The sequence below is a fragment of the Anopheles funestus genome, chromosome 2RL (assembly GCF_943734845.2).
Source record: "Anopheles funestus chromosome 2RL, idAnoFuneDA-416_04, whole genome shotgun sequence".
Classification (NCBI taxonomy): domain Eukaryota; kingdom Metazoa; phylum Arthropoda; class Insecta; order Diptera; family Culicidae; genus Anopheles; species Anopheles funestus.
The window spans coordinates 33,715,459-33,740,939 of NC_064598.1; the positions used below are offsets into that span (position 1 = coordinate 33,715,459).

General features: G+C 41.3%; 1 protein-coding gene across 1 annotated transcript in view; it reads right to left on the reverse strand.

Moving 5' to 3' along the window:
• LOC125764595 (contactin-3) overlaps positions 1–16,207 on the reverse strand; it is a 132,690-nt gene extending 116,483 nt beyond the window's left edge. Inside the window, exons 1-2 of the mRNA XM_049428971.1 lie at positions 16,033–16,207; positions 12,156–13,005 (exon numbers count right to left, since the gene is read on the reverse strand). The gene's annotated coding sequence lies outside the window, so the exon portion shown is untranslated. The remainder of the gene's footprint in view (positions 1–12,155; positions 13,006–16,032) is intronic.
• Between the last annotated feature and the right edge of the window lie 9,274 nt (positions 16,208–25,481).

The window sequence follows — 25,481 nt, forward strand, 5'->3', positions numbered from 1 at the left end:
ACCCATCTCGATGCACTGCACTGGAATGAATTTTCCCAGCTATTAAAAGAACGATAGCTGTTGGAACGATGGTTTATGCAGAGCAGCGTCATCGTGCAAAAAAGCGAAGGGAGGAAAAGCAGCAACAACAACCAAATACAGCAAAACGACTGCACAAAGGCGGGAGACAAGAGTGTAACAGACCCCCTCCGGAGAAAGAGCAGCCAAGAATTTTAAAATAAGAGTGCCAGTCCAGTCAACACGAACTTTTTCACATTCATTTTGCCGTAAAAAACTCAGTACGGAGTTTATCTGGATATCTGGTTACTTGCGATGTAACGGACCGGCTTGGAAATAGCTTCGGTGACGGACAGAAGAAAACGAAAGAAAAACATTCACCGTTAAGCATTCGAACGTTAAGCATTCCAGGTCACTATGAAAGGATCTTAAGCTATTTGCTTTTCTTCACATATATAAACCATGTTGAAGCTATTCTTCGCTTTCCATTAATATTTTCTTTAATATGAAAACAAAACCTTGATGGTGCATGTGAAAACGGCGCCCGTCCACACGGCCGGACCGGGTTCAAATTCCATTTTTACCGACCCCTCGTAGTATGGACTGACTATCCTGCTACGTGGTAAAATAAGTCTTGATACGACCAGACCGTTCTCACCGCGAACAAAAAAAACAAAAAAAAACAAAACCTTGCTGTTTCCTTTCGATGCAATGGATGAGTTTTCTCTAATTTGCATGTTTAATGTGAACTAAAAATGATACTCCATCGAAGATTTCAATTCGAACTTTCAATATCTAATTTCAAATATTTTTACATTTCTTCTCATGACTCTAAAATTTATTGTTTGTGTACGTGTGATTGTACAAACATCATTGTTTGTTTTCCGGTTTGTTTTAGTTTTGAAGTTATTCCACAAAATATAAAAAAGTTTCTATGAACGCATCAAGAAAAACTATATTAAACAATCTTAACAAAAAACTGTTTTTATCCCATCATTTCTTCGATGCTGCCCACTGTGTGGATATATATGGATCAATCTCTCCCGTATAAGGTAAAACAGACGTTAAAGCATGCAAAACGAACATTTTTGTTGAGAACTTAAATATGCTTACTAAGTCGCATAACACTCAATGCTTAGAATTGCAAGTTCCAATGGAAGCATTCTTCACGATGGCTTATGAAAGTTACACAATATATCTCGTTATCTTAATTAACTATCTCGAGCTTCAATGAAACGTTCAACCATGCAATGGAATTCTGCTGAATTGAGATACACATGTAGATTGTTCATTTAAACAAGTTTGCTAGTATTGCTCTGGACGAGTTCTCATTGGCAGGAACTATGTTCAAACAAACATCAACAATCATCATCACAACATTTTCATAATTGCGTAATTAATTTGTTTTGATTCCATGTTTTTTTGCAAATGATCAACCCACTTCTTACTTGCACAGATCTCCACGTTGTGCTATTGATAGCTGGTTAACATGAAGACATGTGATCGTGTATTATTTTCAACGTGTTATCTATTTCACGGTGTGACTTTACCGCAGCAAAATCCACGCCATCACAATGAGTTAGAAAATACGCGTCAACAATCACACACACAGAGACACACTTCTACGTCTATAGCAATCATCCCCCACGAAAAACCCGAGCGCGGTAATAATCGTAATCATGCCGGTTCCATTAGCACAAGTAGCTGGTGTTAGCTAATAATCAAAACCGCAAACTCGCACCCGCACAACAACAATCCCGCACCAAAAACCTTTACAACAGCAGCAAATTGTTGGGAGCTTCACTAAAGAAGCGGGAGATACAAATCGTTACTGTCGTGACTGGTAAGGAAGAAATATCTTGCCCGAAGCGAAATCTTCGGTATCGCTAATTAAAGTTAGCTCGTTGAATTGGAATCGTCCTTTAGCAAGAATTCGATACAAAATATGTTCTTCCTACTTGTTTTTCTTTTTCGTACTTTTCGGTACGGTTCTAGCCTCACAAACAAACGCACCTAATCACCTTTCTAAACCGGTAGGCCGACCGAGAACCGACCCACACGCAGGTTATTTTGCAGATGAACGGGTTTCGAGTTCGTGGAAAAACGCTTCTTCTTGTTCTGGCAGCAAATTTAAAGTTCATCATTGACGCAGTGCGCCTTCAGCTACAGCATCGAGACTGTTTGAAGTACGTTACCTATTGCGATAATATTACACGCCCCTTGATGATGAGACTGGATGATGAATGGCGATGATTACAGACGAATGTATTTATCAACCGAGAGAGCAGTATAGAATGTCAGGGCAAACGTTCCTTATTGCTGTTTAATCATGGTATGTTCTGTTTTCAATTGAGATTACGTTGACTTAGATAACGAGCATTGCTCAGCATTGCCCTGGTACAAGGGTGTGATGAAAAACTCGAGCCTAATTTGTTTACAAGCCTTTCATGTTGATAGGAGATAGTTTAATATTGCTTTTGGAAAAGGTGGTTCGAGAGATTCTAGGTAAAATTAATAAAGAACATGAACCTATTTATATTGAGAGATAATTTGTAGCACATTTATACACAATGGAGGCGCCTAGTGTTTTGAAAAATAGTGATCAAAACATCAGTAAATTCGATTGTAGAATTGTCTTTGTAGACAAGCCTTTCATGTTGATGGGAGATAGTTTAATACTGCTTTTGGAAAAGGTGGGGCGAAAAATTTTTAGGTAAAATTAATAAACAACATGTTTCTTTTTATATTGAGAGATTATTTTTTAGAACAATTGTACTTAATGGAGGCGCCTAGTGTTTTATAATATGGTGCGTGAAACATCAGTAAATGCGATTGTAGAATTGTCTTTGTAGACAAGCCTTTCATGTTGATGGGAGATAGTTTAATATTGCTTTTGGAAAAGGTGGGGCGAGACATTTTAGGTAAAATTAATAAACAACATGTTTTATTTTTATATTGAGAGATTATTTTTTAGAACAATTGTACTTAATGGAGGCGCCTAGTGTTTTATAATATGGTGCGTGATACATCAGTAAATGCGATTGTAGTATTGTAATTATTTTAAGAATGGTTTTTATACAATTTATTTCACATTTAACTAAGTTTTGATGATGATTTATCACACACATTATGAAGCTTCCATCATGCAAAACGACACCATTTTCATTATTGATCGGAAAATCGTTTCAGTATTGATTGATATTTAACTGCAAAATCCACCATCCACAGCAATAATTCAGCATCGTGCATAACAAACCCCTCCTTAAAATCGATCTCCATCGTTCAACGCAAAAGGCTAGGCAAAACATAAAAATAATTCCGACAAAAAAAGAACGAATGACAAACATCGAAAGCGACGAGCTCACCGGCAACATTGGATCGAATCTCACCGTGTTCGTTCATCAAAATTGTCCTCTTAGGATGGCCTCGAGGGAAGTAAAATCACACAACATTCTGGTGGGCCTCGTTTTTTATTTTATTCTTCCCCTATCAGACCGTTCCGATAGCAATCCCAAAAAGGAGTTCTACTCCATGTTGTTGGTGTGAAGGTTTCATTGTGTGGCGCGTGTGTTATGTGTGGCAGCAGACAAACTTTTCTCCCAGTCCCATTGCCATACGGTTTACCTTCTTTTTTTTTAACATCACACCCACTCCCAACAATACAAAACCCGAACGAAACCATCGTTTACAATTCAATCACTCACAACATCCCCCCATTTCAGCCAGACTTTTTTTGGGTTCGCCAAAAACCATCGAGCACCATCGTGCTTCAAACCCAAATAGCCAAATTATCTTAAGCAGCTATTTTGAGCACGCTAAAGATCGCTTCTCTAATACGACTTTTGCAGTAGATAAACAGCTTCAAAGTTCGCCGTACTTTTAACCGACCCTTGAGCAGCCTGAACGTCAAAATGTTAAAGAAAGTATTTATGCAAGTTTTATTTTCACGCAAGATTATGTTATTATTATTATTGTTAATGTTATTATATTATTATATTACAAAAAACCAAAGAAAATGTGAAAAAATGACTCATTTCTGCTTGGAGTTGCATTTATACATCCTCCAGACATCAGTCACAATCACAATATTTTCTTTGAATGTCGAAAGATGCCGTTTAACATCGTTGAAACTGTGGACGCTTGAGGGCATAAGGAACTGTTAGCAGTTAGCAGTCAAGGCAAAACTTATCATTTGAGGTAAAATAAACGACACAAGAAACGTTTACATTAACGCACAGAAGACGACAGCGCTTTCATTTGATCGCGTTTACGTTAAATTTCCACCGATTTTTTTTTCCACCGGAAAACATTGCATTATTAAAGTTCACTTTTCGGAGCACATGGCGTCGTTTTGCGATGCCGACATTTGACAGATTAGCGATGGGATTGTAAACAAAATGCCATCGAGTACCGTGTGCTTCTTGTTGAACCTTGTAGTTCCATTGTGAACCACTAACCGACCAATAACAAGCCCCATAGTTCCATCGAGTACCGTGTGCTTATTGATGGACCTTATAGTTCCATAACGAACCATTAACCGACCACTAACAAGCTCCATAGTTCCATCGAGTACGGTGTGCAGTTTAAACGACCCCAAGGTTCGGACAAGGTTCGTTTTTTCGTTAAGCAGCCTGCAAGCAGCGTTATGGTTGCATTTTTATTAATTTGGCTACTTGGGAAGCCTTCGCGGCTCTAAAACCATCTTCAAACGCATCGTAGCGCCCCTGCGAGGGATGGAGCGAGGGTGACCCAGACGTAACGGCTTCTCACGTTACGCAACGGGGATTTCTCGATTTATGCTTATATATTCGCATACGATCGTGTTTATGTTTATTAACACACCCGAAGCTATAAATTTTTCCCTCTTTACGCCGTGGCTGAAATTTTATTATTTATTCACCGATCACCATCGTTATCATGTTCCCTGCCGGTTTGCTTTACCCACACAGGAAACCATTTTCTTTCTGTGATGGAAATCGTTCAGCCGAACGATTCGGAACCTTTTACGCTTACGGTGGTATGCGTACCGTCGTACCTGAGTGAGTCCCAAGGGACAAAACAGCTGCGCCGGGTGAATCAAACCAAATGTTAGCCGTACAGCAACGGGTCGGTGAGATAATGTGGAATATAAGGAAGAGGATTAAAAGGAAAGCATAATCCTTGCGCCACAATGGTTTAAGAAACCCCCAAAAAGCACACACACTCACACGCACAGAGAGAATATACACCAACCATAGCGTACCCATGAAATGATATATTTCAGTGCAAAATGATGGGTAGATTGTGGTTTTGTGGGTATTTGCGACGAGGCGCTAGAGCTCCCTTAAATGGTTAACCGTCGAAAGACGCCTCAATAAGCCACATATGAACACACATATTGACACAAACCCACATACACACACGCACGTTGTTTCTAAACCCTGCGTCAAGCGTCAACGTTACCCAAACGGGCCTTTTGGGTGGGGAGGTTTTCTGCCAGAACGCTAAACATCCAAACCAATCTCGAGCAAATCGACCGGAACGGATCCAAACGTGCCCTCGGGGAACTCATCCGCACACGGCCACAACAACCAAAAAAAAAAAAAACACCACACGCATGTACGCTTTAAACTGCCGAATTTCACACAAACACATCGTATGCGCACACGCGTACGTGCACATGCTAAGCATCCTTCTGGCGTTACCATCGTTTTTCGGGTTGCGTTGTCGTTATTAATATTTCCCTTCCCTCGTTTTTTGTTTCTTCCGCTTTCCTTATTTCCCATTGCCCAAACTTGTTTGCGTTTACTCTCACGCACACCGACACACATCGCCATGTTTGATTGGGAAAGCGACCAAAACGCTTTTGGCAGCGCTTCTTGGCCGGAAAATTGTTACTGCAACGCGGCTTGAATACGGAGCCAAATGCCCACAAATGGCACCGTAAAAGGAGGACACCACCAACCGAGTGTTCGTAAATTTACGCCACCATGCATGTCCACGTCGCTGCCCCTGTCAGCTTCCACCGTTGTTGGTGGTTGGAGCCAGCTAACGGTAACGTACGTGGAGCCATTTTTTCCCGGGGGGCGTCAGGAGGCAGTATCGTGCGTGCGTGATATTCACGTCCATGATCGACCTCCGACCTCCGGTTGCTGCTGGTTTTTGGAGTTTTGGTTCACTGCGCGTTACGCCATATGTTGATTATTGATTCCGTATTCTGTGCATCGAAATAATAATGGAGCGATTATACCTTCGAAATGTGGTTCGAAATGGTTTGGCGGTTCGCAGGCGGATACTCGCACTGGATACCTTGTTATCGGATCCGTTTCCTTGCTCTCGGTGTTTTGTGGTTTGTGTGTGTGCGCTGATTCGCGGATTGTCTGTTTTTGCAGCTTCCGGGCATGTACGCAAGTACGCGTAGCTTAGGTATCGCACGGTCAGGCGTATAACAAAAAATGACACCTACGGTGAATAAATTGCCCTTTATCTGCACGAACGAATGTCTTCCCGCGTACCGCGCGGACGTTCCAGTGGACCGGCTGGAAGAAAGTTATTATTAACCGAAGACCGCGATAAAACGCGTTTATTGGCTATGATCGAAGGCTGCGGTGTAGTAGTAACGCGACCATATTGGTGTGGTAATAAACTGTGAGATTACTTTTTCTTCCTTTGTTGGATTTTTTTTGTTCGGTTAGGACAATAAACAAACTGAAATTGTGTTGTGGGTATTGTTGAAATATTAGCTCAAATTGGATTGGATTCGTGCCTTTTCGACAACAAACGAAAAAATATATTCCAGGAAAGAAAGTTTGCGGGCATTTTATAGAATTTTATGTTTTGTATTTTTATTGAAGATTCTAAAGAAGTCGAATTAAGAAATTCAGTCAGGTAGAGAACTATATTTGCTTCATATTCATATTTATTCTCTCTCTACGGGGAAACGCTCTGGATGAGATTTAATGCCCGATCCACTTGTGTGGAATTGGCACTGTTTTTCACATATACCGCATAGGAAAGCAATGCAACATGGGCGTTCTGCGTAAAAAATAATTAGAAAAATATTTTTTAACATATTTATAGTATATTTAATTATTACGACATTTAGCCGTATTGTCGCCTCTATTAAAAGGCTGAAGTGTACATTTTTCACAAATCATTTAATTCTTGTAATTTGCCTTATCCCGCGCTCAATTTTTTAACATACAGATTTTTTAACATGTAGATGACAGATTTATACCTCCGCAATCAACCAAAAATCTTAGTTTTAATTCCTTTAAAACTACTGAATTTGAGTCTTGTTTTCTACGTCCGTGAAGATGTCCAAGAAGAGCCCTACTTTACGGACTGATTGTCTGGTATCATTCTAATTACAAGCCAGCGAACTACAAGCATTTATTACAAGTCAAGTAAAACCACTTGAAAGGTGGTCTGAACTTTCACAAATGTTATCAAATATCTCTCTCATTACTGAGCTACCGATTCCGATAAACGAATCAAGCTTCTTTATTCAAAACCAACTGAAATTGGTAAATTGAAATCAAATATCCACTTCGGTAAACTGAGTAACTCAACCCAGCGCAGCCACTTGTCTCAGAACATATTCCACACCTAGCTTTTGTGTTTTAGCTGTTCTTTACCATTGTCTCGTCCCGTTTTAATCATTGTCTCTGATTTAATCAACTGCTTCAAACATCTCCACCTTTCATCAGAAACAGCTGGGATCTGCTCGAAGCATCTTTGCCGCTATCGATGTTTTTCTTCTATTTTGCACAAACATAGATAACAGCAAGTAAAAAGCTCACTTGGTGCGCTGGTGGTATCACACCCACACTGGACCACCGCTAGAGCACTTGCCGCGTCAACCAGTTGGCTCATTATCGGCTCACTCGGTTCACTATCGCCGCAGTACTTTCACGTTCGATTCGCTATGGTTCGACCGAATTAGCTGAAACGATAATTAAGTTCACTTTCAAGTTTAATCTAATGGAACAGAAAAGTTTTCTTTTCGGTACTTTGGCCAACTCTAGCCAGTCCAGCCGTTTGATGGTTCATTTCGGTAATTCAATTTATCCCCCCCGTGGGGTGATTTTGCTTCGCCATGTCTTGGAACTTGGAACGCTCGCAGCAACTTCCCCTCGCTGCGGCACTTTTCCTTTCCAACCCGGCGCACGGATTAGTGCCACAAAGTGCACAGTCGCACCACCGTGTCGCTGTACCGTGATGGGTCAACTCGCTGGGAAATAGAATCCCGTAACGTTCGGGTTCTAGCCAATCGGACGGGCTGAAGCTGAATAGTGCCGTATCCCTCGAGAGTAGTCCCAAGCTGGTGCTGGGACCATACCAACAATCGAAACCAATTTTAAGCTCAGTCAACTGGTGGACGTTCCGGCTCGGTGACAGTTCGACATTGGCACGACCAAACAAAAAACGAAGGACGACAGAAGATGCCACAAACAAAAATATCCCCATCAGCTTCAACCAGCTGAACTGCTTCACCTTGTTAAGCAAACCTTCACCGCCCACGGCTAGGATAGAACGTTTTTTTGGGGTGAAAAGTAAGCCCTCGGTGAAAAGAATCTGATTACATTCCGCTGTAGCCATCGCATACTGTACCAACGCAAGGGACAAGAGCGTTTGATGTTTTGTGTTCGATGATTTCGGTTGCGGATCACATTGAATCGGTGTGGATCTTTTGTTTGAATCATCAAACAGATTCGCCCATCACGGGTCTATTAGAGCGCGGGTGATAAATCAGCGCTATCAGCTTACAGTGGCCTGGATAAATATCTGATGGTGATTGTTTTGGCGCTCAAAATTCATCTTATAAATAGTTGTAGATGTAATTGTGTTCCCTTCAACTTTTGAGCACGAAACAATGCGGTAAAAGCATTTGAAGAGCGATTAGAATCTATTGCTGACATAATTACCATCACTCAACATTTCAATACCATGTTCAAACCCCACTTTCAAGGGCTACACAACACTGTTTAAGCTATCGAAAACGCTCACAGAACATTATTAAAAGCCACTCCATAACAACGTATCAATCACAATAAACCACCCTCATTGAACGACCACAAAAGTCTTACTCTTCAAAAGCTCTGACTGCACGTCCATGTTCGTCTTGAAGCTGAAGCGATGAATTGGATTGGAATTGGCTTTAACTTCAAACTTTCTCGAAACGGTGACATTATTGACAACCCATCGAGTGTCAGTTTCCTTTGCTAAACTATTGCCACTCCGGAACGAACCGACGGCTTCCGACCGTAGGTTTGCATTTCCCATTCGAGTTTCCCACTCAGCAGCCATCTTGTACTGTCAGTCTTATTTTTTTTATACTCCATGCTTCTTTCATTAGATGTGCCATCGCTTATCCACAGCGATTGGTTATTGGATCGGTGGTGAGAGTGTAACTTTTAAATCAAATTAATTTCCTACCAACCAGCCACCGGAGGAAAATCTCGGAGGAAAATCTCCACCGGAAGAAGAAACATGCTCTTACACAAGACGGAACTGATACTGGTGGTGCGGGCGTGTGGACACATTACAGACGCTCAGTCAACAATTCACCGAGCTTTTGTTACGGCACGAGGCTGTTATTAAATCAGCTGAGCTAGCGTAAAACCGTCTGGCCGAACTGACACAATGGTTTTGCGATTTTCGCACGAACAGTCACAACGTCTCGCCTGTCAGGACGATGCGGGAAATGTGCCCGGATACCGATATTACATCGCTGCCAGGTTTTTGAGCATGCTTGAGTTAAGGCCCCCATAGCCGGTAGACGGATAAATTGGCAAACATGAGTGTCTGGTTACGGTATTGAAACAATGGCAGCCTAACCGAAGGAGTCAAGATTTTTATTGTGTGTGTGTGTGTGGTTGGTGCTCGGTTGAATGGCAGCATTGGATGGATTGTGGTTTCGGTAATTGAAATCATACCGAGGGTTATGAAAATGTAATATTTCATATATTTTTTTTAGGACTTCAACAAGCTGCTTTAGTATAAATCATTTGGAGAAACAAAAATATTTCCCAGAATCGTACGATATATGGATTTTTACTTTCTTCACACGTCAATGTTTAAAAAAAACGATTTGGCCAAAAAATTTACATTTTATCTCAATTATGAAAAATGATCCATTTTTCCTGAAACGCTTTTCCTGATCGAAACTATCCTTGTGTGCGTAAAATAAGCAAGGAGCGAAAACCACACACACATGAGCCCGAAAACCGCCATCCAATCTTTCTTGAGCCTCGGAAAATTCGATGACAAAATGGTAATATTCATGATCCAGACCGATGCTTCATTTATTTACCTTTTCGGCACAAAACCATCCTTAGCAGAAAGTATAACCGACCGCCAAAACGATAAAGTCTACCCCTCCCCCTTAAAAACACACATGGGACCGAAGAAATTCTTCGCCGCCTTCGCAAAGCCTACGTTGGGAAATGGAAGCTGGGGTAGGGATTTTGTGTTTGTCACCAACACGCCATGGAGCGAAACATCCACACACACAGGAGCGGTTTTCCGGGACTAGGACATCGGGCGGGTAACATCGATTGGATGTAAATGTGGCTGACAGCTACCGACACTTGGTACCACTTTCGACAGGGATGCGCCTTTCGGTGACATCAATTTTACCTACCCCTCACAGGCCAAAAAAGCTTCCCGGTATGATAAATGGATCAAACAAGCCTTTCGACGGTGTGACGCACATCCTGGCGCACCCCAAAAACAACTCGAGCTTGTTCCGTCACAAATCTGTTCAAACGGTACCGTATGTACTTAGCGTGGTGTAAAATGTGTAGCCAACCTACTCGTAAAGCAATAACCGGCTTAGAGTAATGGTTGTTATAAATCGAAGGGAAGGCTTGAGACGGTTTGCTCCCGTTAGCGATGGAACAAACTCAACATGTTGATTACAAATATTGGCCATCAATCGTTTCTACGTACGTGGGTTGACAGGTTGACTAATATTTGTGTTTGTTTTTCCAGTAAATTAAGGGATGAAAATAAGGAGATATTAACCAATGAAGTAAAATATTACATTTACTACTGTAAACTAAAACTGTTTTTAGTGTAATTTTATTCTGTGAAAAATTGGTATCTATTTTCAATTTCTTTCTTTAAATTCCCTTCATATGTATATTCCCAATACTGTCAAGAGTGCAAAAACATTATGATCCAATAACCACCTATCTGCCTTACTCTTTCGATTGATTTATGACACAAAATTGAAATTCTTCACCACGCGAGCTGAGGTGTATTGATTTTTTCCTATTCATTTATTTACCCTCTCTCTTTTTTCCTGCATGTGTGTGAGTTAAAAAAAACTTTATCCACTCGATCAAATAAACTTCTAGCAAATGTTTTTTTTCTATTTTCATTTCCACACACGTCCTTGGTGACACCCCCTCCGTATTCCGGACCAGACCGGAGCGATCAGGGTGGAATTTAGAGGACAAAAATTTGTCCAGCAACAAATGCGTTGCTTTGCCAGTGTAAAAAGCAAAATGGATGAAAAACTATCAACCGATCGGTTCCACCCCGTGTGACAACCCACTTCAGCCCGGGGTACGCTGTCCGAAGGGAAGGTCCAACACTCCCCCGCCACCCGGTGGTACTCAAATAAAAGGAAAACAAAACAGGAAAACACAAACACACACAAACAAAGCTCCATATCGTAACCTTTGCTAGCAATAAATCATCAAAAGTCCGGAGCGCCGGAGATGAAGCTATCGGTTGATTTAGCAGTGAAAAACAAATATTTCATCGTTAAATCTGTAGCGCTCGGAGGAAAATTTTCCATTCTCTTTTTTCCTCCCGCCCGGTACCTGGCAGGCCCCATTTTCCGATGGGAGGGTTTTTCTCATCCCTCAAGCGTTCATCTCTTACGTACATATGGACCATTCATTTGGTGGACTAAAACCAAACCGTGGACAAATCGGTGAGTAGTCCAGAATTCAACCCTCGAGGCAAGGAAGGACGCAATATGTGTGTGTGTGGAAGATTTTCCTGTCCTTTTTTTTGCTGCATTTCCATTTTTTTCTCATATCTATATTTGTGTGTGTGAAAGTTCACCGACAACAGAAAAGCAAAGTGCCAGTTTTGCTTGTCCTCCCCACCTTATGCCCGTGGCACAATGATGCCAAGGAAATGATCATAAATCAAATATTTACCTATTTCCGGTGTATCATTCCACCCGCCGGGTGGAAGTTTTCCATCGCATGGATAAGCTTACGGCTGGCACTCAACCACTTCTACAGCTGATTGTGAACTCTTCCGATGCATTTTTCACCTTCGTATGCCGCCACCCCGCCGTGTTTGCCAGGGATGCTTGCACAGTGCTTGCTGTGCAACACAGACTTCACTTCCGATTCCGAAATAACAAAAAAACCCGGACTCGTACGTCAAATTACGATTGTGTCAGTTGCAAGATAGATTCGTTGGGTTTTTTTTATGTTTTCTTGCTCCTTTTTTTAATCCACTAGCTCAAAAGTTATCGTCTGTTGCGTAACATATGTGGCTAATGCAGTTGATTGCACATTGTGACGGGGTTACCATTACCACGGCACGGAATCGATCCTTTTCCGTTGGCCTTGATCGAGACTGTTGCACCGTTGGCCATATTATGTTTTACTACTTTTGTTGCACTTTTTTTTCTTCCGATTGCTCAACTTATACACTCGTTTACACATTCACTACTTTTTTTGGGTTTTTTTTATTTTACGTCAAACTTTTTTTTTTTGGAAAAACACGTGGAAAATTTAAAAATTTCATTTTAACATTTAATTACTCCATCGCAGGCACAACCAATATTTGTGTTTTATAATTGCCTGTCAATATTTAATACAGCACACATCAGATAAAAGATATTATTCTGTTGCACAATTAATCCGATAACAGAATAATTCTTTGTAGGAATATCGAATGCAAACACATTTTTTTTATTAATATTTAATCGAAGCTTGGTTTTTCTCCTCTTTTATATATGTTTTTTTTTTGTTCAATTCACAATTTGTAGCCTTCCTGAAAAGTAAAATAATATAATTTAAACACCAGCTTAACATTTTTTTCCCAACCAAATTCAATTGCGCACCATTTTGTGGCCGTAACTTGTATGAATGTATCTTTAATCGTTTGCAATATTTAACTAACGTTTTGCTAACAGTGCCAAGTGCCAGCATTATCCTTTATGATGGTTGGCTATTTCTGCACGAATTGATATTTGCCCCTACACGACAAACTATTCCCACACACACACACAAACATACAGAAACAAACACATGCGATCTACCATTACACGCAGCATACCGACACTAAATGGCAAAGCGTCGTAAAACCGTGTGGATTCAGTCCACGCTAAAACCATGCTGGCGCCAGCAGTTTTTGGCAGAATACAGTACAGCACTTGCTGCGCATACAAAAAAAAAGCCAGCATTCACCTGAGCGGACCGAAATCTAATCCCGGCACGTCGGCTATTCGCAAAGCATATTCCGGAACACATGGCCGACGGCTAACCGCAAAAGGCAAAGATGCTGCTTTGGATGGTCTTTTTAGGATGTGAAAGAGATTTTTTTCTTCTACTGTGGTGAATCAAGCAAAAAACCCGTACAATTTAAGCGATAGTAAAATTCGAACCAAATCGTCCAACGATCGAACTCCACATGAGAAACCCGATCGAGGTGAAGAGAAAAAAAAAAGGAAAAAGAGACAGCAAAAAACAGACACTATAGAAAAGAAATTAGATTGAGTTTTGGTGCGTACATGTGCGGAAAAATTGCAACGTCAAGCCCGAAAATGTCGGAACTATGCTTGAAGAAAAAGTGTCCCGAACCGATCATGCCATGGCGGTGAGGCTTTTGTTTTTCCTTCATTAGCTTTCATTTTTTTTTCACTGTTTTTTTTTGTGCTGCGTGAGTTCAGCGAAATGGAAGACATTAATGGTACACCCACTCGCATACACAACCGAGGTCAAGTTCAAAAAAAAAAAGCAAGCGTCCAACGCTTTGCACCAGATTGTACTGAATAGTTGTGTGTCGGAAATAATCCGCCAGCAAACTGAAGTCAAGGATGGACATGGTCACATATCAATATGGCTTCTGGACGCCTTCTTCTCTTATGGTCGATGTGTTTTATGCGCTCGTGTGACATTCATCCGTAAGGCAACAAAAGCAACCATTTCTTTTAATACATTCTCGCACACACTCGCACACACAAACATAAAAACAAAGGCCTCGGAGGGGTTTGGGGAATTTTCCCGCCCACATGTCCTAGTTTATCGCTGTACCGAGTTTCCCTTCCCTCCCCCCCTGAATGAGTCGCTTCCCTTTTACTAGGACTAGCGTACAAGAGTTCTCAAGACGTTCCATCATCCGGTGCGCGTCCTGTTGATGAAATAGTTTGGTTTTTTTCTTTCTTCCTTTTATGCCATAATACGCGAGCTGACTTTCCGGAGCTACACGGCGCGTGTGACATGTCTCAAGGTGGAAAGTCTAGCAAACAATAGGTGCACGTATGATACAACATACACGCGCATACCGAGAATGGTAAATATAGGACGAATATGGATCAACAAGAACCAACAAGAAACACACAGAAAGATGGAATCCACGACGCTGTCAAGGATAAGTATATCCCGCAAAAGTCAAGTGTGTACCGGAGAAGGAAAGTGACGGTGGGTCTCTCCCTCTCTCTCTTCTTCTTCACAGATGTTTCTCATTCATTTCATGCTTTTTTCCCCTTCCATGAGTCACGAGTCCCCGTGACCATTTCGCTTTATGATGACGATGGTGATCACTGGTTAGTGCGTGGCATTTAACGGCAAACCGGGCAGGAAAAAAACGGTATAATTCTTCTCTTCTTGCTGGCAATTTTCATTCATTCACCAAGCAAACACGGTGGAAATGGTCACGGCTGATGAAGATGGTGCTTTTGTTATGATGTATTTCACTGACACATAAATAAAACATTCCGCGTTTCACAATTGAGTCATCCCGGCACTCACGCAGCTCGCGAGGGTTTTGTGGGGGTTCGAAATGGCCAAATTATCGTTTTGGATTTTTTTTTATTTTGTATTTTTATTCCATTTGTTGTATATTTCCACCTTCTAGCTGGTGGTGTGATGGTAGAAGCATCACAGAATTTTACTCACAAACACAAAAAACACATCTCCATACACTGGCACACGCACAGGGGCCGTTCAGAGATCATACGCAGCACGCAGTCGCTTGAGGCACATTAAGAGAAAAACAACAAATCATACGCACATCGTTTTTTTTTTCTTTTCACGAGTAGTAGCATCAGGACACTGTTAAGTGGAGCGAGGGTTTGCATGTTGGTGGGGTTACCGGTGGGCAGGCAGAACCAGCCAGCATGCTTTGAAACCTGGCGTACGATAACGTACGAACACGCCGGGATACAAAACTAAACAAAACCAGCAAATGTGCGAGCTGCGAAATAATGATGATAGCACGTTGACAGGCCACTTTCGGTGTGTGTGGCTCGGTGACTGGGCGCCCGTGTGATTCTATGATTCGTTTTCACTTGCTTTTTTTTTGTTTGCTTTCTTTCGCATTCTGCTGTCACAGCACTCATCGACCGAGATGAAATATCACGTACGCATGCACTAAGTATGATAGCGTGATCCGTGCATCCTTCCCGTGCCTCGTTAGGTGTTTTGTTTAAACATTCGGTTTTGCTCATAATTTTTTTTTTGAGGAGGATTTTTTCTCATTGCACTGGAACACATCACAAACGATTGACTCAGTGACGACAGATAAGCTTCATCCTTTTTAACACTGCGATAAGGTTACTTGAACAGGCACATGATTCACCACAAATAGAAAAAAACTTAATTTCTTCCTTTTGCTTTCCATTCTCAGTTCACGCACCCGCCAAAAAACGCACCACGCCACCAAACGAACTGCTTCATTTATCAGCTTTAATTTTGTTTTTCCCACACTATAACACCGCTCAAGAAGGGCACCACTTCTATGATAAGAAGCATCCTCACATCTCACATCCCATCACACACCCCCGCTGTATCCACCTACCGCACGCAGATGATCGGGTAAGTTTCACGTGTACAGCGACAATTCCATTCGACCGATTCGACGGAACAGCTTCCAGGTTCGGTGTGCACGCACGCACGGCACGACGTACCATGGACAGAACTCGAACAAAAACTGAATGAAAAACGAGAGGTCGCGTCTTCGGGTAGGGCACACGCAAACATCGAGACGCTCGATTTTGTTTGTTGCTGCCGACAACGAGGCTGCATCGTGCGTGAGAGAGCTTGCGAGCTAATAACGCACGGTGAACAATTCTCTCTCCGCCTTCCTCTCTCGCTCTCTCACCGGCTGGCGTTGTGGGCGACCGAAAAATCCTTTGCCAGAGAATGCCGACATTTTCCCCTCCGCTTTTCCGAGTGCGGTGTGTGAGCATTTGGAAAAGTGTTCCTTTTTTGGGAGTGGCACACCTATGTTGTGTGAGATGGATTTTGGTTTTTTTGACGAAAACATATTGGCATCGGAAGTGCGGGAAGCAAATGTTCACGATTAGGGTAGGTTCTCTCGTGAGTGCCCTATAGCCAACGTGCGCTGAAGTTGCATCGCTGCACGGTTGATTGTGAATGAACCAAACGGAGCTGCGTACACTGTAAAGTGGAATTGGAGAACGAACTATCTGCTTGTCGAAAAACATCTGCTAACTTGTTTCTTTTTTTGTATATTTTCTTAAATTTCAATTTTATTTCATTATTTTAACAGTTTTTCATCGTTTATTGAATCTTTTAAAAACTGTTATTTATTTATGAAAACATTTTTTTATAGAATAATTCAAAACTAGTATATATTTTTTACCACTTTGGTTCTTAAGTTTAATTTTTTTTAAGCATTTCTTGTTGTATTTTTATCATGACCCTTAAAAACAAAATAGTTAACCGTCATATACTTTCACAAAATAACAAAATAATCAGAGCTAATTAAAATTGCAACGAATAGCTCAACGACGTAAGCAATTCAGAAAAAAAAGCTGCATAGCTCAACCCATGAAAATTTGTTAAATAATTGACATAGAAACTTATTGAAATAGGTTTGTGGGATTTCGCCTTTTTCAGAAGTGTTCAAATTGGTCCAAGTTTTAAAATTATCATTTTCCAATGCTATATTAATCCTTTTTTGGAGGACATTTCCTAAAAAAAGGAAAATAAATTCCTTTTCTAGTTTTATTTCGTTTGTTTTTTTAAAAACTCCTTAAGCAAGTCTCTAGACATACAGAATAAATTTTCATTTTTCAATCAACAATTATCTTTCTCATACGTCCATTACTCAAGACACAGTGCGCTTGGAGGTGAATTTGTAGAATGAATAAATGCAGCCTGTCAGCTAGTCGGGAGCATACCAAACATTCACGCTCAGCTCTCACGCAACTGCAGCTACATAAAGAGCATAAAACCCGAACCGGGGAGCATAAAATGAACGAATCTACGCTCAATGATCGTCACGCCAGCGTGAGAACACATCTGTGAGCATGTTGGGAAGGATTGTGTTTTGTTTTGAATCAGAACTCTCGAACGATAGCCATTATTTGGTACAATAAAAAAATATGTTTAAAACTTGTTAATTAACCTAAAATTTTGAGCTGCACTTTTTTGGATAAGTTTCGTTTAATTTTAAACAGGCAAAAATGAGTCCCATATTCTTTTTCTTTAAACAATCAAAACATTCCATTACTAAGTGAAGCGTTCACAACCAAATTCCACCTACAGTCATTCCAGTATTCGGTAAAGGTCGTGGTGTCTTTACCGAAACCTAAACTGATTCTTTTATGCTTCACCAAAGATTATGCCGACTGTCTGTACCTGTAAAGAAAAACAGCAGCTAAACAAATTCATTCGCACCGGCAACATCGGGGTGGGGTGGAGAACTGTAATCAAATTCAAATTGATTATTTCTTCTTTTTTTTACAACACCATCCACCCCCTCCCCAAGGCAGCTGCCAATTGGAATCGGTTACAATATCACTCGTTTACCAATTGGAACACAACTTACTCTACATGGTAATGAGCATTACTTACGATTCATGAAGTGTAATGAATTGCAAAGTGGGGAAAATTATTCATTGAACCTTAGCAAAAAGCAACGACAAAAAAATGAAGGAGTGACACACACAAAAAAGCGTAACCTGCTAAAATCGAAGACCCTGTGACCTGGAGAAAATAAAACACCGAAGTGGGATGATGTCTTAAAACGAGAGACACTGTCATTTTGGGGAGGGTCGGCGTTGGTGGGCAATCGTGTTTGATACGTCTAATGCGGTACTCATTTGCATACTTGTTAAATTTTCTACACCGTCACGGTTAGACAATTCTAAACCAATATTGGTACCCTTCGTCCGGCAGCTAATGGGTTTTGTCTTGATTGATGTGTTATATTTTACTCAGAAAAAAAAGGATTTTCCATTTTTTTATTTTTTTTTATTCTAAATGTTTTTAAAACCCGATTTTCAAAACGAAAAGAAAATTGGATTTTTTTTTCAAAAATAATTTCACAGCATTTCATTGCACATTCCATCACGAATGCAATAATGCATTTGTTCCTTTCTTTTTTAACAGCATTTATTTCAAACGAACAGTGACACCGAATGACCTTCAGTCTTTTATTTTTGCATAAATTATCAAACTAAAAAAAGAAGGCCGATAAGCGTCAGCACTAAACGAATCTTAATCTCTTCCCAATGGTTTCCACTTTTTTTTCTTCCCCCGACCCCTGTTTGAATTGCAAAACCGTTACAACCGAACGATCTCAATCGCATCCGGTGCATCCTTTTCAGTCAATGGCTGTCGGGTGTCGGGCAAATCGAGGCAATAAAACCTTTTCGGAACAAGATCAATAAATTTTCCAAGCTAGCGCAGTTGCATGCGAGAAACTTGCTCACTGTGAAAGCGGGTTTTTTATATATATAAATGCACCCTCTGTTTCAAATCGACACCAACAACCATCGCACCATCGGTGCCATGGTTTGCATCGGCAAATTTGGCTGGAAAAGAATTCAATTATCCTTAGCTATTAATCTTCTAGCCGCAAACGAAACCCGAGCGAGCGGAAACGTGCTGAACTGGAAGCATTTGCTGCCTGGAACGTGTACGGTTTTGCTTCGCAAGCTCCAAAATTTCTACCACAGAGGGGTTTTTTTTTTAGTTTCGGGGAATTCATTGGCTTAGTTGATGCGTGTTGAATAGTTTTTTCATGATTTTTTGTTTTTTTTTGTAACTCAAGCCCCAATAAACGTCGATGCGATAGCGATAAACAAACGACCTCTCGTCATCGTCATCGAGATCAACATCATCATAACCTACACGGAGGTTAGACAGCTTGCTGATCGTCCATTCGTGTGGGAGGTTTTTGTCCGTGGAAAATTTGTGCGAACTCATACATTTTTGCGGTACGATTAGTGTGCCACGTTTCGGTGCGAGGATAGATTTTCCACCCGTGTCAGCAATCGGCAACGATCGGCCACTATCAGACCACAGCTCGAAAAGCGTGAGAACAACGATTTGTGTTCGACAGTGCAAAGAAGATATTCACCTTAATGTGGCCACATATATGCAGAAGGGAGAGACTTTTTTTCCTCTGGTTCTAGTTTTCACTTCCCAAACTACCGCGTATTGGAGCGATTGGATCGAAAGCACCCGTGGAGGTTACATCAAAAACTTACCGGTGGGCCACATTGTGCTCAACTTGCCACGCGATTTTCCCACATCGTGCATCGATTTGGCGATCCAGTTTTTACCATCCTATCATCGGTTTGGATCACTATTTTTTCGCTCTACATCCACACGTGTCCCCTGTTCCACTCTTCCTACCGACCCCCCCATTCCCATCCAGCAAAGCACAAAGCTCCGTTTTCAAACTACATAAACGGTGGAGCAATTTATGGTCGATGAAATTTAATTTACCGCACAACGCAATGAATTGCACTTTATCTAAGCGAATGCTCACATTTACCATCCTGCCAAAAGCGGCAAAGCGGTTTGGCTGACGGGTGGTCGAAAAAGCTGGCCCAAAATACTCACAAAATACGCAGGAAATGGGGGGAACCCGTTGAAAATGCAGCCGATTAAAGCGTTACCGGGATGCGCTGGGGTGAAAGCACAATTAAATTAAAAGCAAAACGCTTACATTTGTTGACGCAGGCAAATGGGTTATGTTATGTTTGTTATTTTTGCACTAGAGAAAGCTTGCGATTTCAATATTTAAACATATTTTAGTTTTGGGAGATTTTTTTTGTTAATTAAACAAAATATTTTAATTTTTTAAAGTGTCGTTCAATGGAACTTTTATAATTTTTCCCATTTTTCCCCATTGTATAATTTACTTAACGAAAAAATAGCAAAATTAATTATTAAGAGGAGTTATTGTTCGTCCCAATTTCTACCTTTTTAAATATTTAACACAAGAACTACCGGACCAATCATTTTAGGTGGGAAGTTTCATTTTAATCACAGTTTTTTTTAGGTTAAACAGTGTTATGGTAGTTGAAACATGAGTTTTACATATACATTCTGTAGTACAATGTCCAATAAACAATAAAATCTACTTAAAATGCTTGGTATTTCAAATATTAAATCATATAAGAAAGTAAAACTAAATTAACACCAACTATAAATTAGCTACTTCTAAACAATTTTGTATAAAAAATTAAAAAAATATAATTTAAGATTTAACGCTTTTGGAATATTTCGAAATGCAAAATTTGTGTCGATTTATTCGATTTTTCTTTCTAGTTTTACAACACTACTGAGCTTTTACTTATGCTACGCACTGTACTAATTCCTCGTGTAAAACTGTTGTTATGAAACCTAAATCACTTTAAATCATTTTACTTAAAGCCGACGAACTCCAGTTCATTCATTTCATAGCTTCTCCGAAAATCCCATTAAATAAAGCCAAACATTGCAATACGATGAGTTATGCGGAAAAAATCCTTCCTACTGCTCAAGTCCATGTAAAAAGTACAACAAAAAAACACATACACACACACACGAACAAGTGAAAAGAAAACGATTCTATAAAGATCGAAAAACAACAGCTCACTTTACCATCGTTTGGGCTACTGCCGTAGAGCATCCGGTGCGTCTTCGCTATGCAACCACGTCGGCCATTGTCGTTGAATGTTTACATGATAATGATCCAGCCAGGATCAGCACAAGTGTCAGCGTTGGAAAAATTTATACTTCAGTCTGGGAAACTCTCTCCGTTTTTTTTGTGTGTTCATTCCACCCTATCCAAGTCATCGACCAGACTGCCTCCAAACTGCATATCCTGCATAACCTGGGACTGGGATCGACTTCCGCTATGGCAAACGCCAAAACGGCATCGAACTAGGAAGGCAAGTGTGCAAAAGATAAAGATAAGCCTTCAAATCCCATCGACCGGCGCGGGACGCTTGTCAGCTGGGCCTGCCTTTGCCGTTGCACTGCCAGAGTAAATTAATAGCGCCCGTCTAGATGGGAAGACATTGAGGAAAATAAAAACAAGCTGAACGGACGAGTGCTAAGCCAAGGAAAAGTCGAAAGGCTCGAGCGTCACAAACAAGCAGTTTCATCGGTACTCAAGCGCCCGGGAGCGTTTAAAGGGCGCCTTTCTTCTCCCGTCACTGCTTCTCGCTGTCTCACATAGAGCTGAAAGGATGCGAAGCAATCGTCGTGTGCAGAACGTTGTAACAAAAGCGCATCATCGGAAAAGTCACGTTTCACATTATAATCAGTGTGACAGTAGCCGTTTCATTTCTACTCCGTTTGGCCGACGATTTTCCCATTTCCTTCTTTTTTTTCCTAGAGTGGCCAAGCGATGTTGCCACTCTCCTTCTCGCCCTCCCCCCTCCCTCCGACGTTCCTGCCACCTCCTCCCTGTATGGTGCGCGATGCACAGAGCGGAAACGGTACCGAATGGTGCTGGTCAAATGGCAAATGGTTGAGCACTTCCGGCCATGTGATCGGGGATTATCGCTCACTCGACGAGGTCAACGTTTGTACCGATGAAAGCCGGGGATATTTGTATTGCGCGTATCGACTGAAACGGTACGAAACATTGGCACTGGTGTAAATAATCTATTTTATTGTGCAAAGGGCGGTAAATTTTAGATTACTGTCACATCAGCTTAAGCTAGATGGTTTTATTGAAACATATAAAAAACGGGCGACAAATGCATGTGACAGATAGTGTGAAGCAAATGAAATGATTTGTGAAAAAAATATTATTAGATAAATTTTTTATCTTTAACCTCACTATTTGAACAACCCAAGAAGGAAAACCTTGATGACAAGATGCCTCGCAAGACAATGCGAATAAGATGTGATTGTAGTTTTCACTTATCGCCATCACCATCCATCCAGTGTGGTCAGTGGAAAAGCAGCAGGTGGAAAATCATCGACGATTGACGATTGTGCAAAATGGAGCAGTTGATCAACAAATCGAAACTAATTAGCTTCTTCACCGACTTTACACTGTTGCACTACGCACACACACACACACACCAACACTCCGTTGAACGAGAATCGAATGCGAACCTCGGCTCCATGAGTTCCGTTCAAGATGGGTTTCGATTCAATTACGGTACGCCCCTTTAACGCTTCGATAAAACATTATTCGCATACAGACGATGCAGATTTAGTCCCTGTTAGATCAGTGCATCAGTCCCGGTTTTGTGCTTTCCGGTCAATGCTGAAGTGCTGACACAGGATGCGCAACCTTAGATAGATAAACTTCCGCACAACTGTCCCGTTTTGCTGGATGCGACTAATTACAGTGGTTTAACGGAAGGCTGCCCAATGGTTAGTTTCCTATCGTGCAGGATCAACAAAACCCTGAAACCGGTGTGTCTGTGTGTGTGCGAACCGTTGTAACGAAACCACCATCTAACGTTAACGCTACAAGCAGCAAAATGGCAGCTGATAATTAAACAATGCTGTCGAATGTTTCGCTTTTACTGACCATCAGTTACATACCTTTGGCTCTGCCGATGTTGCTTGTGTTGAAATTGATCCATTATTTCTATTTTATTTAAAACACACTTCATTCACATGAACATCAACTAACAAACTGGGAAAGCAATTGCAACAACCTGCTGAACAGGCAGTACCAAACCAAGAATCAATCGAAATGGGCGCCATTTTTGTTGAGCTTCAAAAATCCATTAATGTGTTTCGATTCGGGAAAAGCCCGAAAATCGGCTCTCGTGGTATAAAGTGCTGGAAATGGGTTTCGATAATGGAACTGATTTCAATTATATATACCGATTGTTTTTTTTTGCCATGAGCAAAAATTTTAATCCACTCTTTCCGGCATTCCAGGCATTGCCTGCGAAACAAATGCGAAATTATAAACAAACAGATTTTGGTTTAATTTTTGCCGCAACTTTGAACTCCTTCCGGGAAGTAAAAACAAAAAAGGGCACAAAACTGAACTGTTTCCCGGAGTGCATTATTGCAGGTGAAGTTAATTGTTGCATTTTGATAGATTCATTAACACAAAAATCATATAAATAGGTCACATAATAACTCGAATATTTTCCAATGCTTTCTTCAAACGCGGGAAATTGGTTTTAATTTGCACTAAAAACATTAGAACCACCTGTCGGCGTTAGGCGCCCCCTTTTAAAGGGATTTTCTTTCAAAACGCCTTCTGCCATTAGCCACCCACGTTTACGTTCTTTCGCATTTAAAATCATGCCCCAGTGACTGCACAACTCCCCGAAGGGATTCACGCTTTTCGGCAAATTCTAATTCTCATCCATTTTTGGGCGCTTAATTATACGCGCTGATTAACTTTCGCTGCTCCGGCCGTGTATAGGCCGCACAGCAAAACTATTTTAAACTGAACCATCGAGGCCGGGCCTCAAAACATCAAAAGGAGCGCAGATATAGTTGAAAAGACAGACAAACTGCTGTTTAGATGTTCGGATCGAAGCAAAGCGAACGCAAGACATCGGCCAAACCGGTGAGGAAAATTCATAACGTACCATGTGCCTTTTGGGTCGAATCTCGCACATTGGCATTCGCGAATGGGCGTACCAGCCCACATTGCCAACTTCCAACCTGTATTGGATGAAGAGTCGCTGTCGTTGTTAATTTCCGTCCTACCGGTTGCGTTCGGTCTTTACGTTCGTTTTGGTTTACACAGCCTCTTGTCGTTGGTATCTTACACGGGCGGTGGCACGAGTGCTGCGAACTTGAAAAATTGTCAAGCGTCAACATCCTTCCGAGAGTAATTTCAGCGCAACCGTTTATCATGTCCCACGGGGTGACTCGAGAGTGTCTCAACCGAGGTCTTACCGCTCGACTGCACATGGGAACTCCAACGCTCCACCATTTTTCCATCGAGTGCCGATGAAACATGTACCACACAAAAGGACGATAAAGTGGGGGAGAAGGCGGGTTGAAGGGATATAGACGGAGCGAAACAATAAATATGATAAATTTTTATGACTTTCCTCCCTATTTTCACCTCATCTGATGGTCTTGTGTGGCCGGTGGTATGCGGAGGGATAATACGACTTCGGCAGAGACTTGGTTTTGGGATGTGCTAAGCGGTGAGGCAAATCACTATCTCTCTCTCTTGAGCACCTTCAAGCCGGTTTGTATCGGAACAGTGGAAGTAAAATCCTGAAACGATTGCTTCCTTTCAATTGCATCGAACGATTGAATACCTTCTCGCTTTTACTACCATCTCGATACACTTGCGAACATTTGTTACGTTTACATTTGTTAAAGGGAAAACTATTGGAAACATTTATACATTTCTTCTCTGCCCGCTTCTCATACATCCGAAGATTGGCTCTGAAAAAAAAAAACACAAAAGTTTCCTTGTCGCACTGTTGACAAGTGTTCATCGATCGTACCTTCTGACGCCTCAACTGCCAACCGATCAAAGCCTCAAACATCTCTCCCCCATTCAGCACCATAACAGCATCCCGAGAAGGATGACAAAACTGGCACACAAAAACAATTCCACCCGTTACCATCTGGGGACCATGGCGCTCTCGTCGCAGTACAAAGTACAAAAATAAACGGGCAGGAAATTATTGCTGAGGCTTCACTCTTCACGCTGGCAAGCGAAACGGCTTGCACCCGAAGCCAAAAGTGTTTTCCCTTCGTAGTGAAACAAACCGAGATAAATATTCAAACGCTTCGCTTAAATTGTGATCGACTTGCGTCGCCCGTGTTCCCCCATCGCATACCTCCTTCCACCAAAGGAAGGACGGTGCTGTTGGTGGTGTATGCTGAGAAGTTTTTCTCCGGAAATGAAAAAATAATATTCACATCGATCCGTCCATACCGCGTCGTCGTCGCCGTCATCTGCCTGCAAAACGGAGCTGCAATATTGATTGATTGTTTTTTGCCAATGTGCACCGTGCTCGATCGCCTGGCGCAAATATGGTTTATGCAATCGGTTTAAGCTGCGGAGCTATCAATTGGATTGAATAATTCATTCGATTTGTC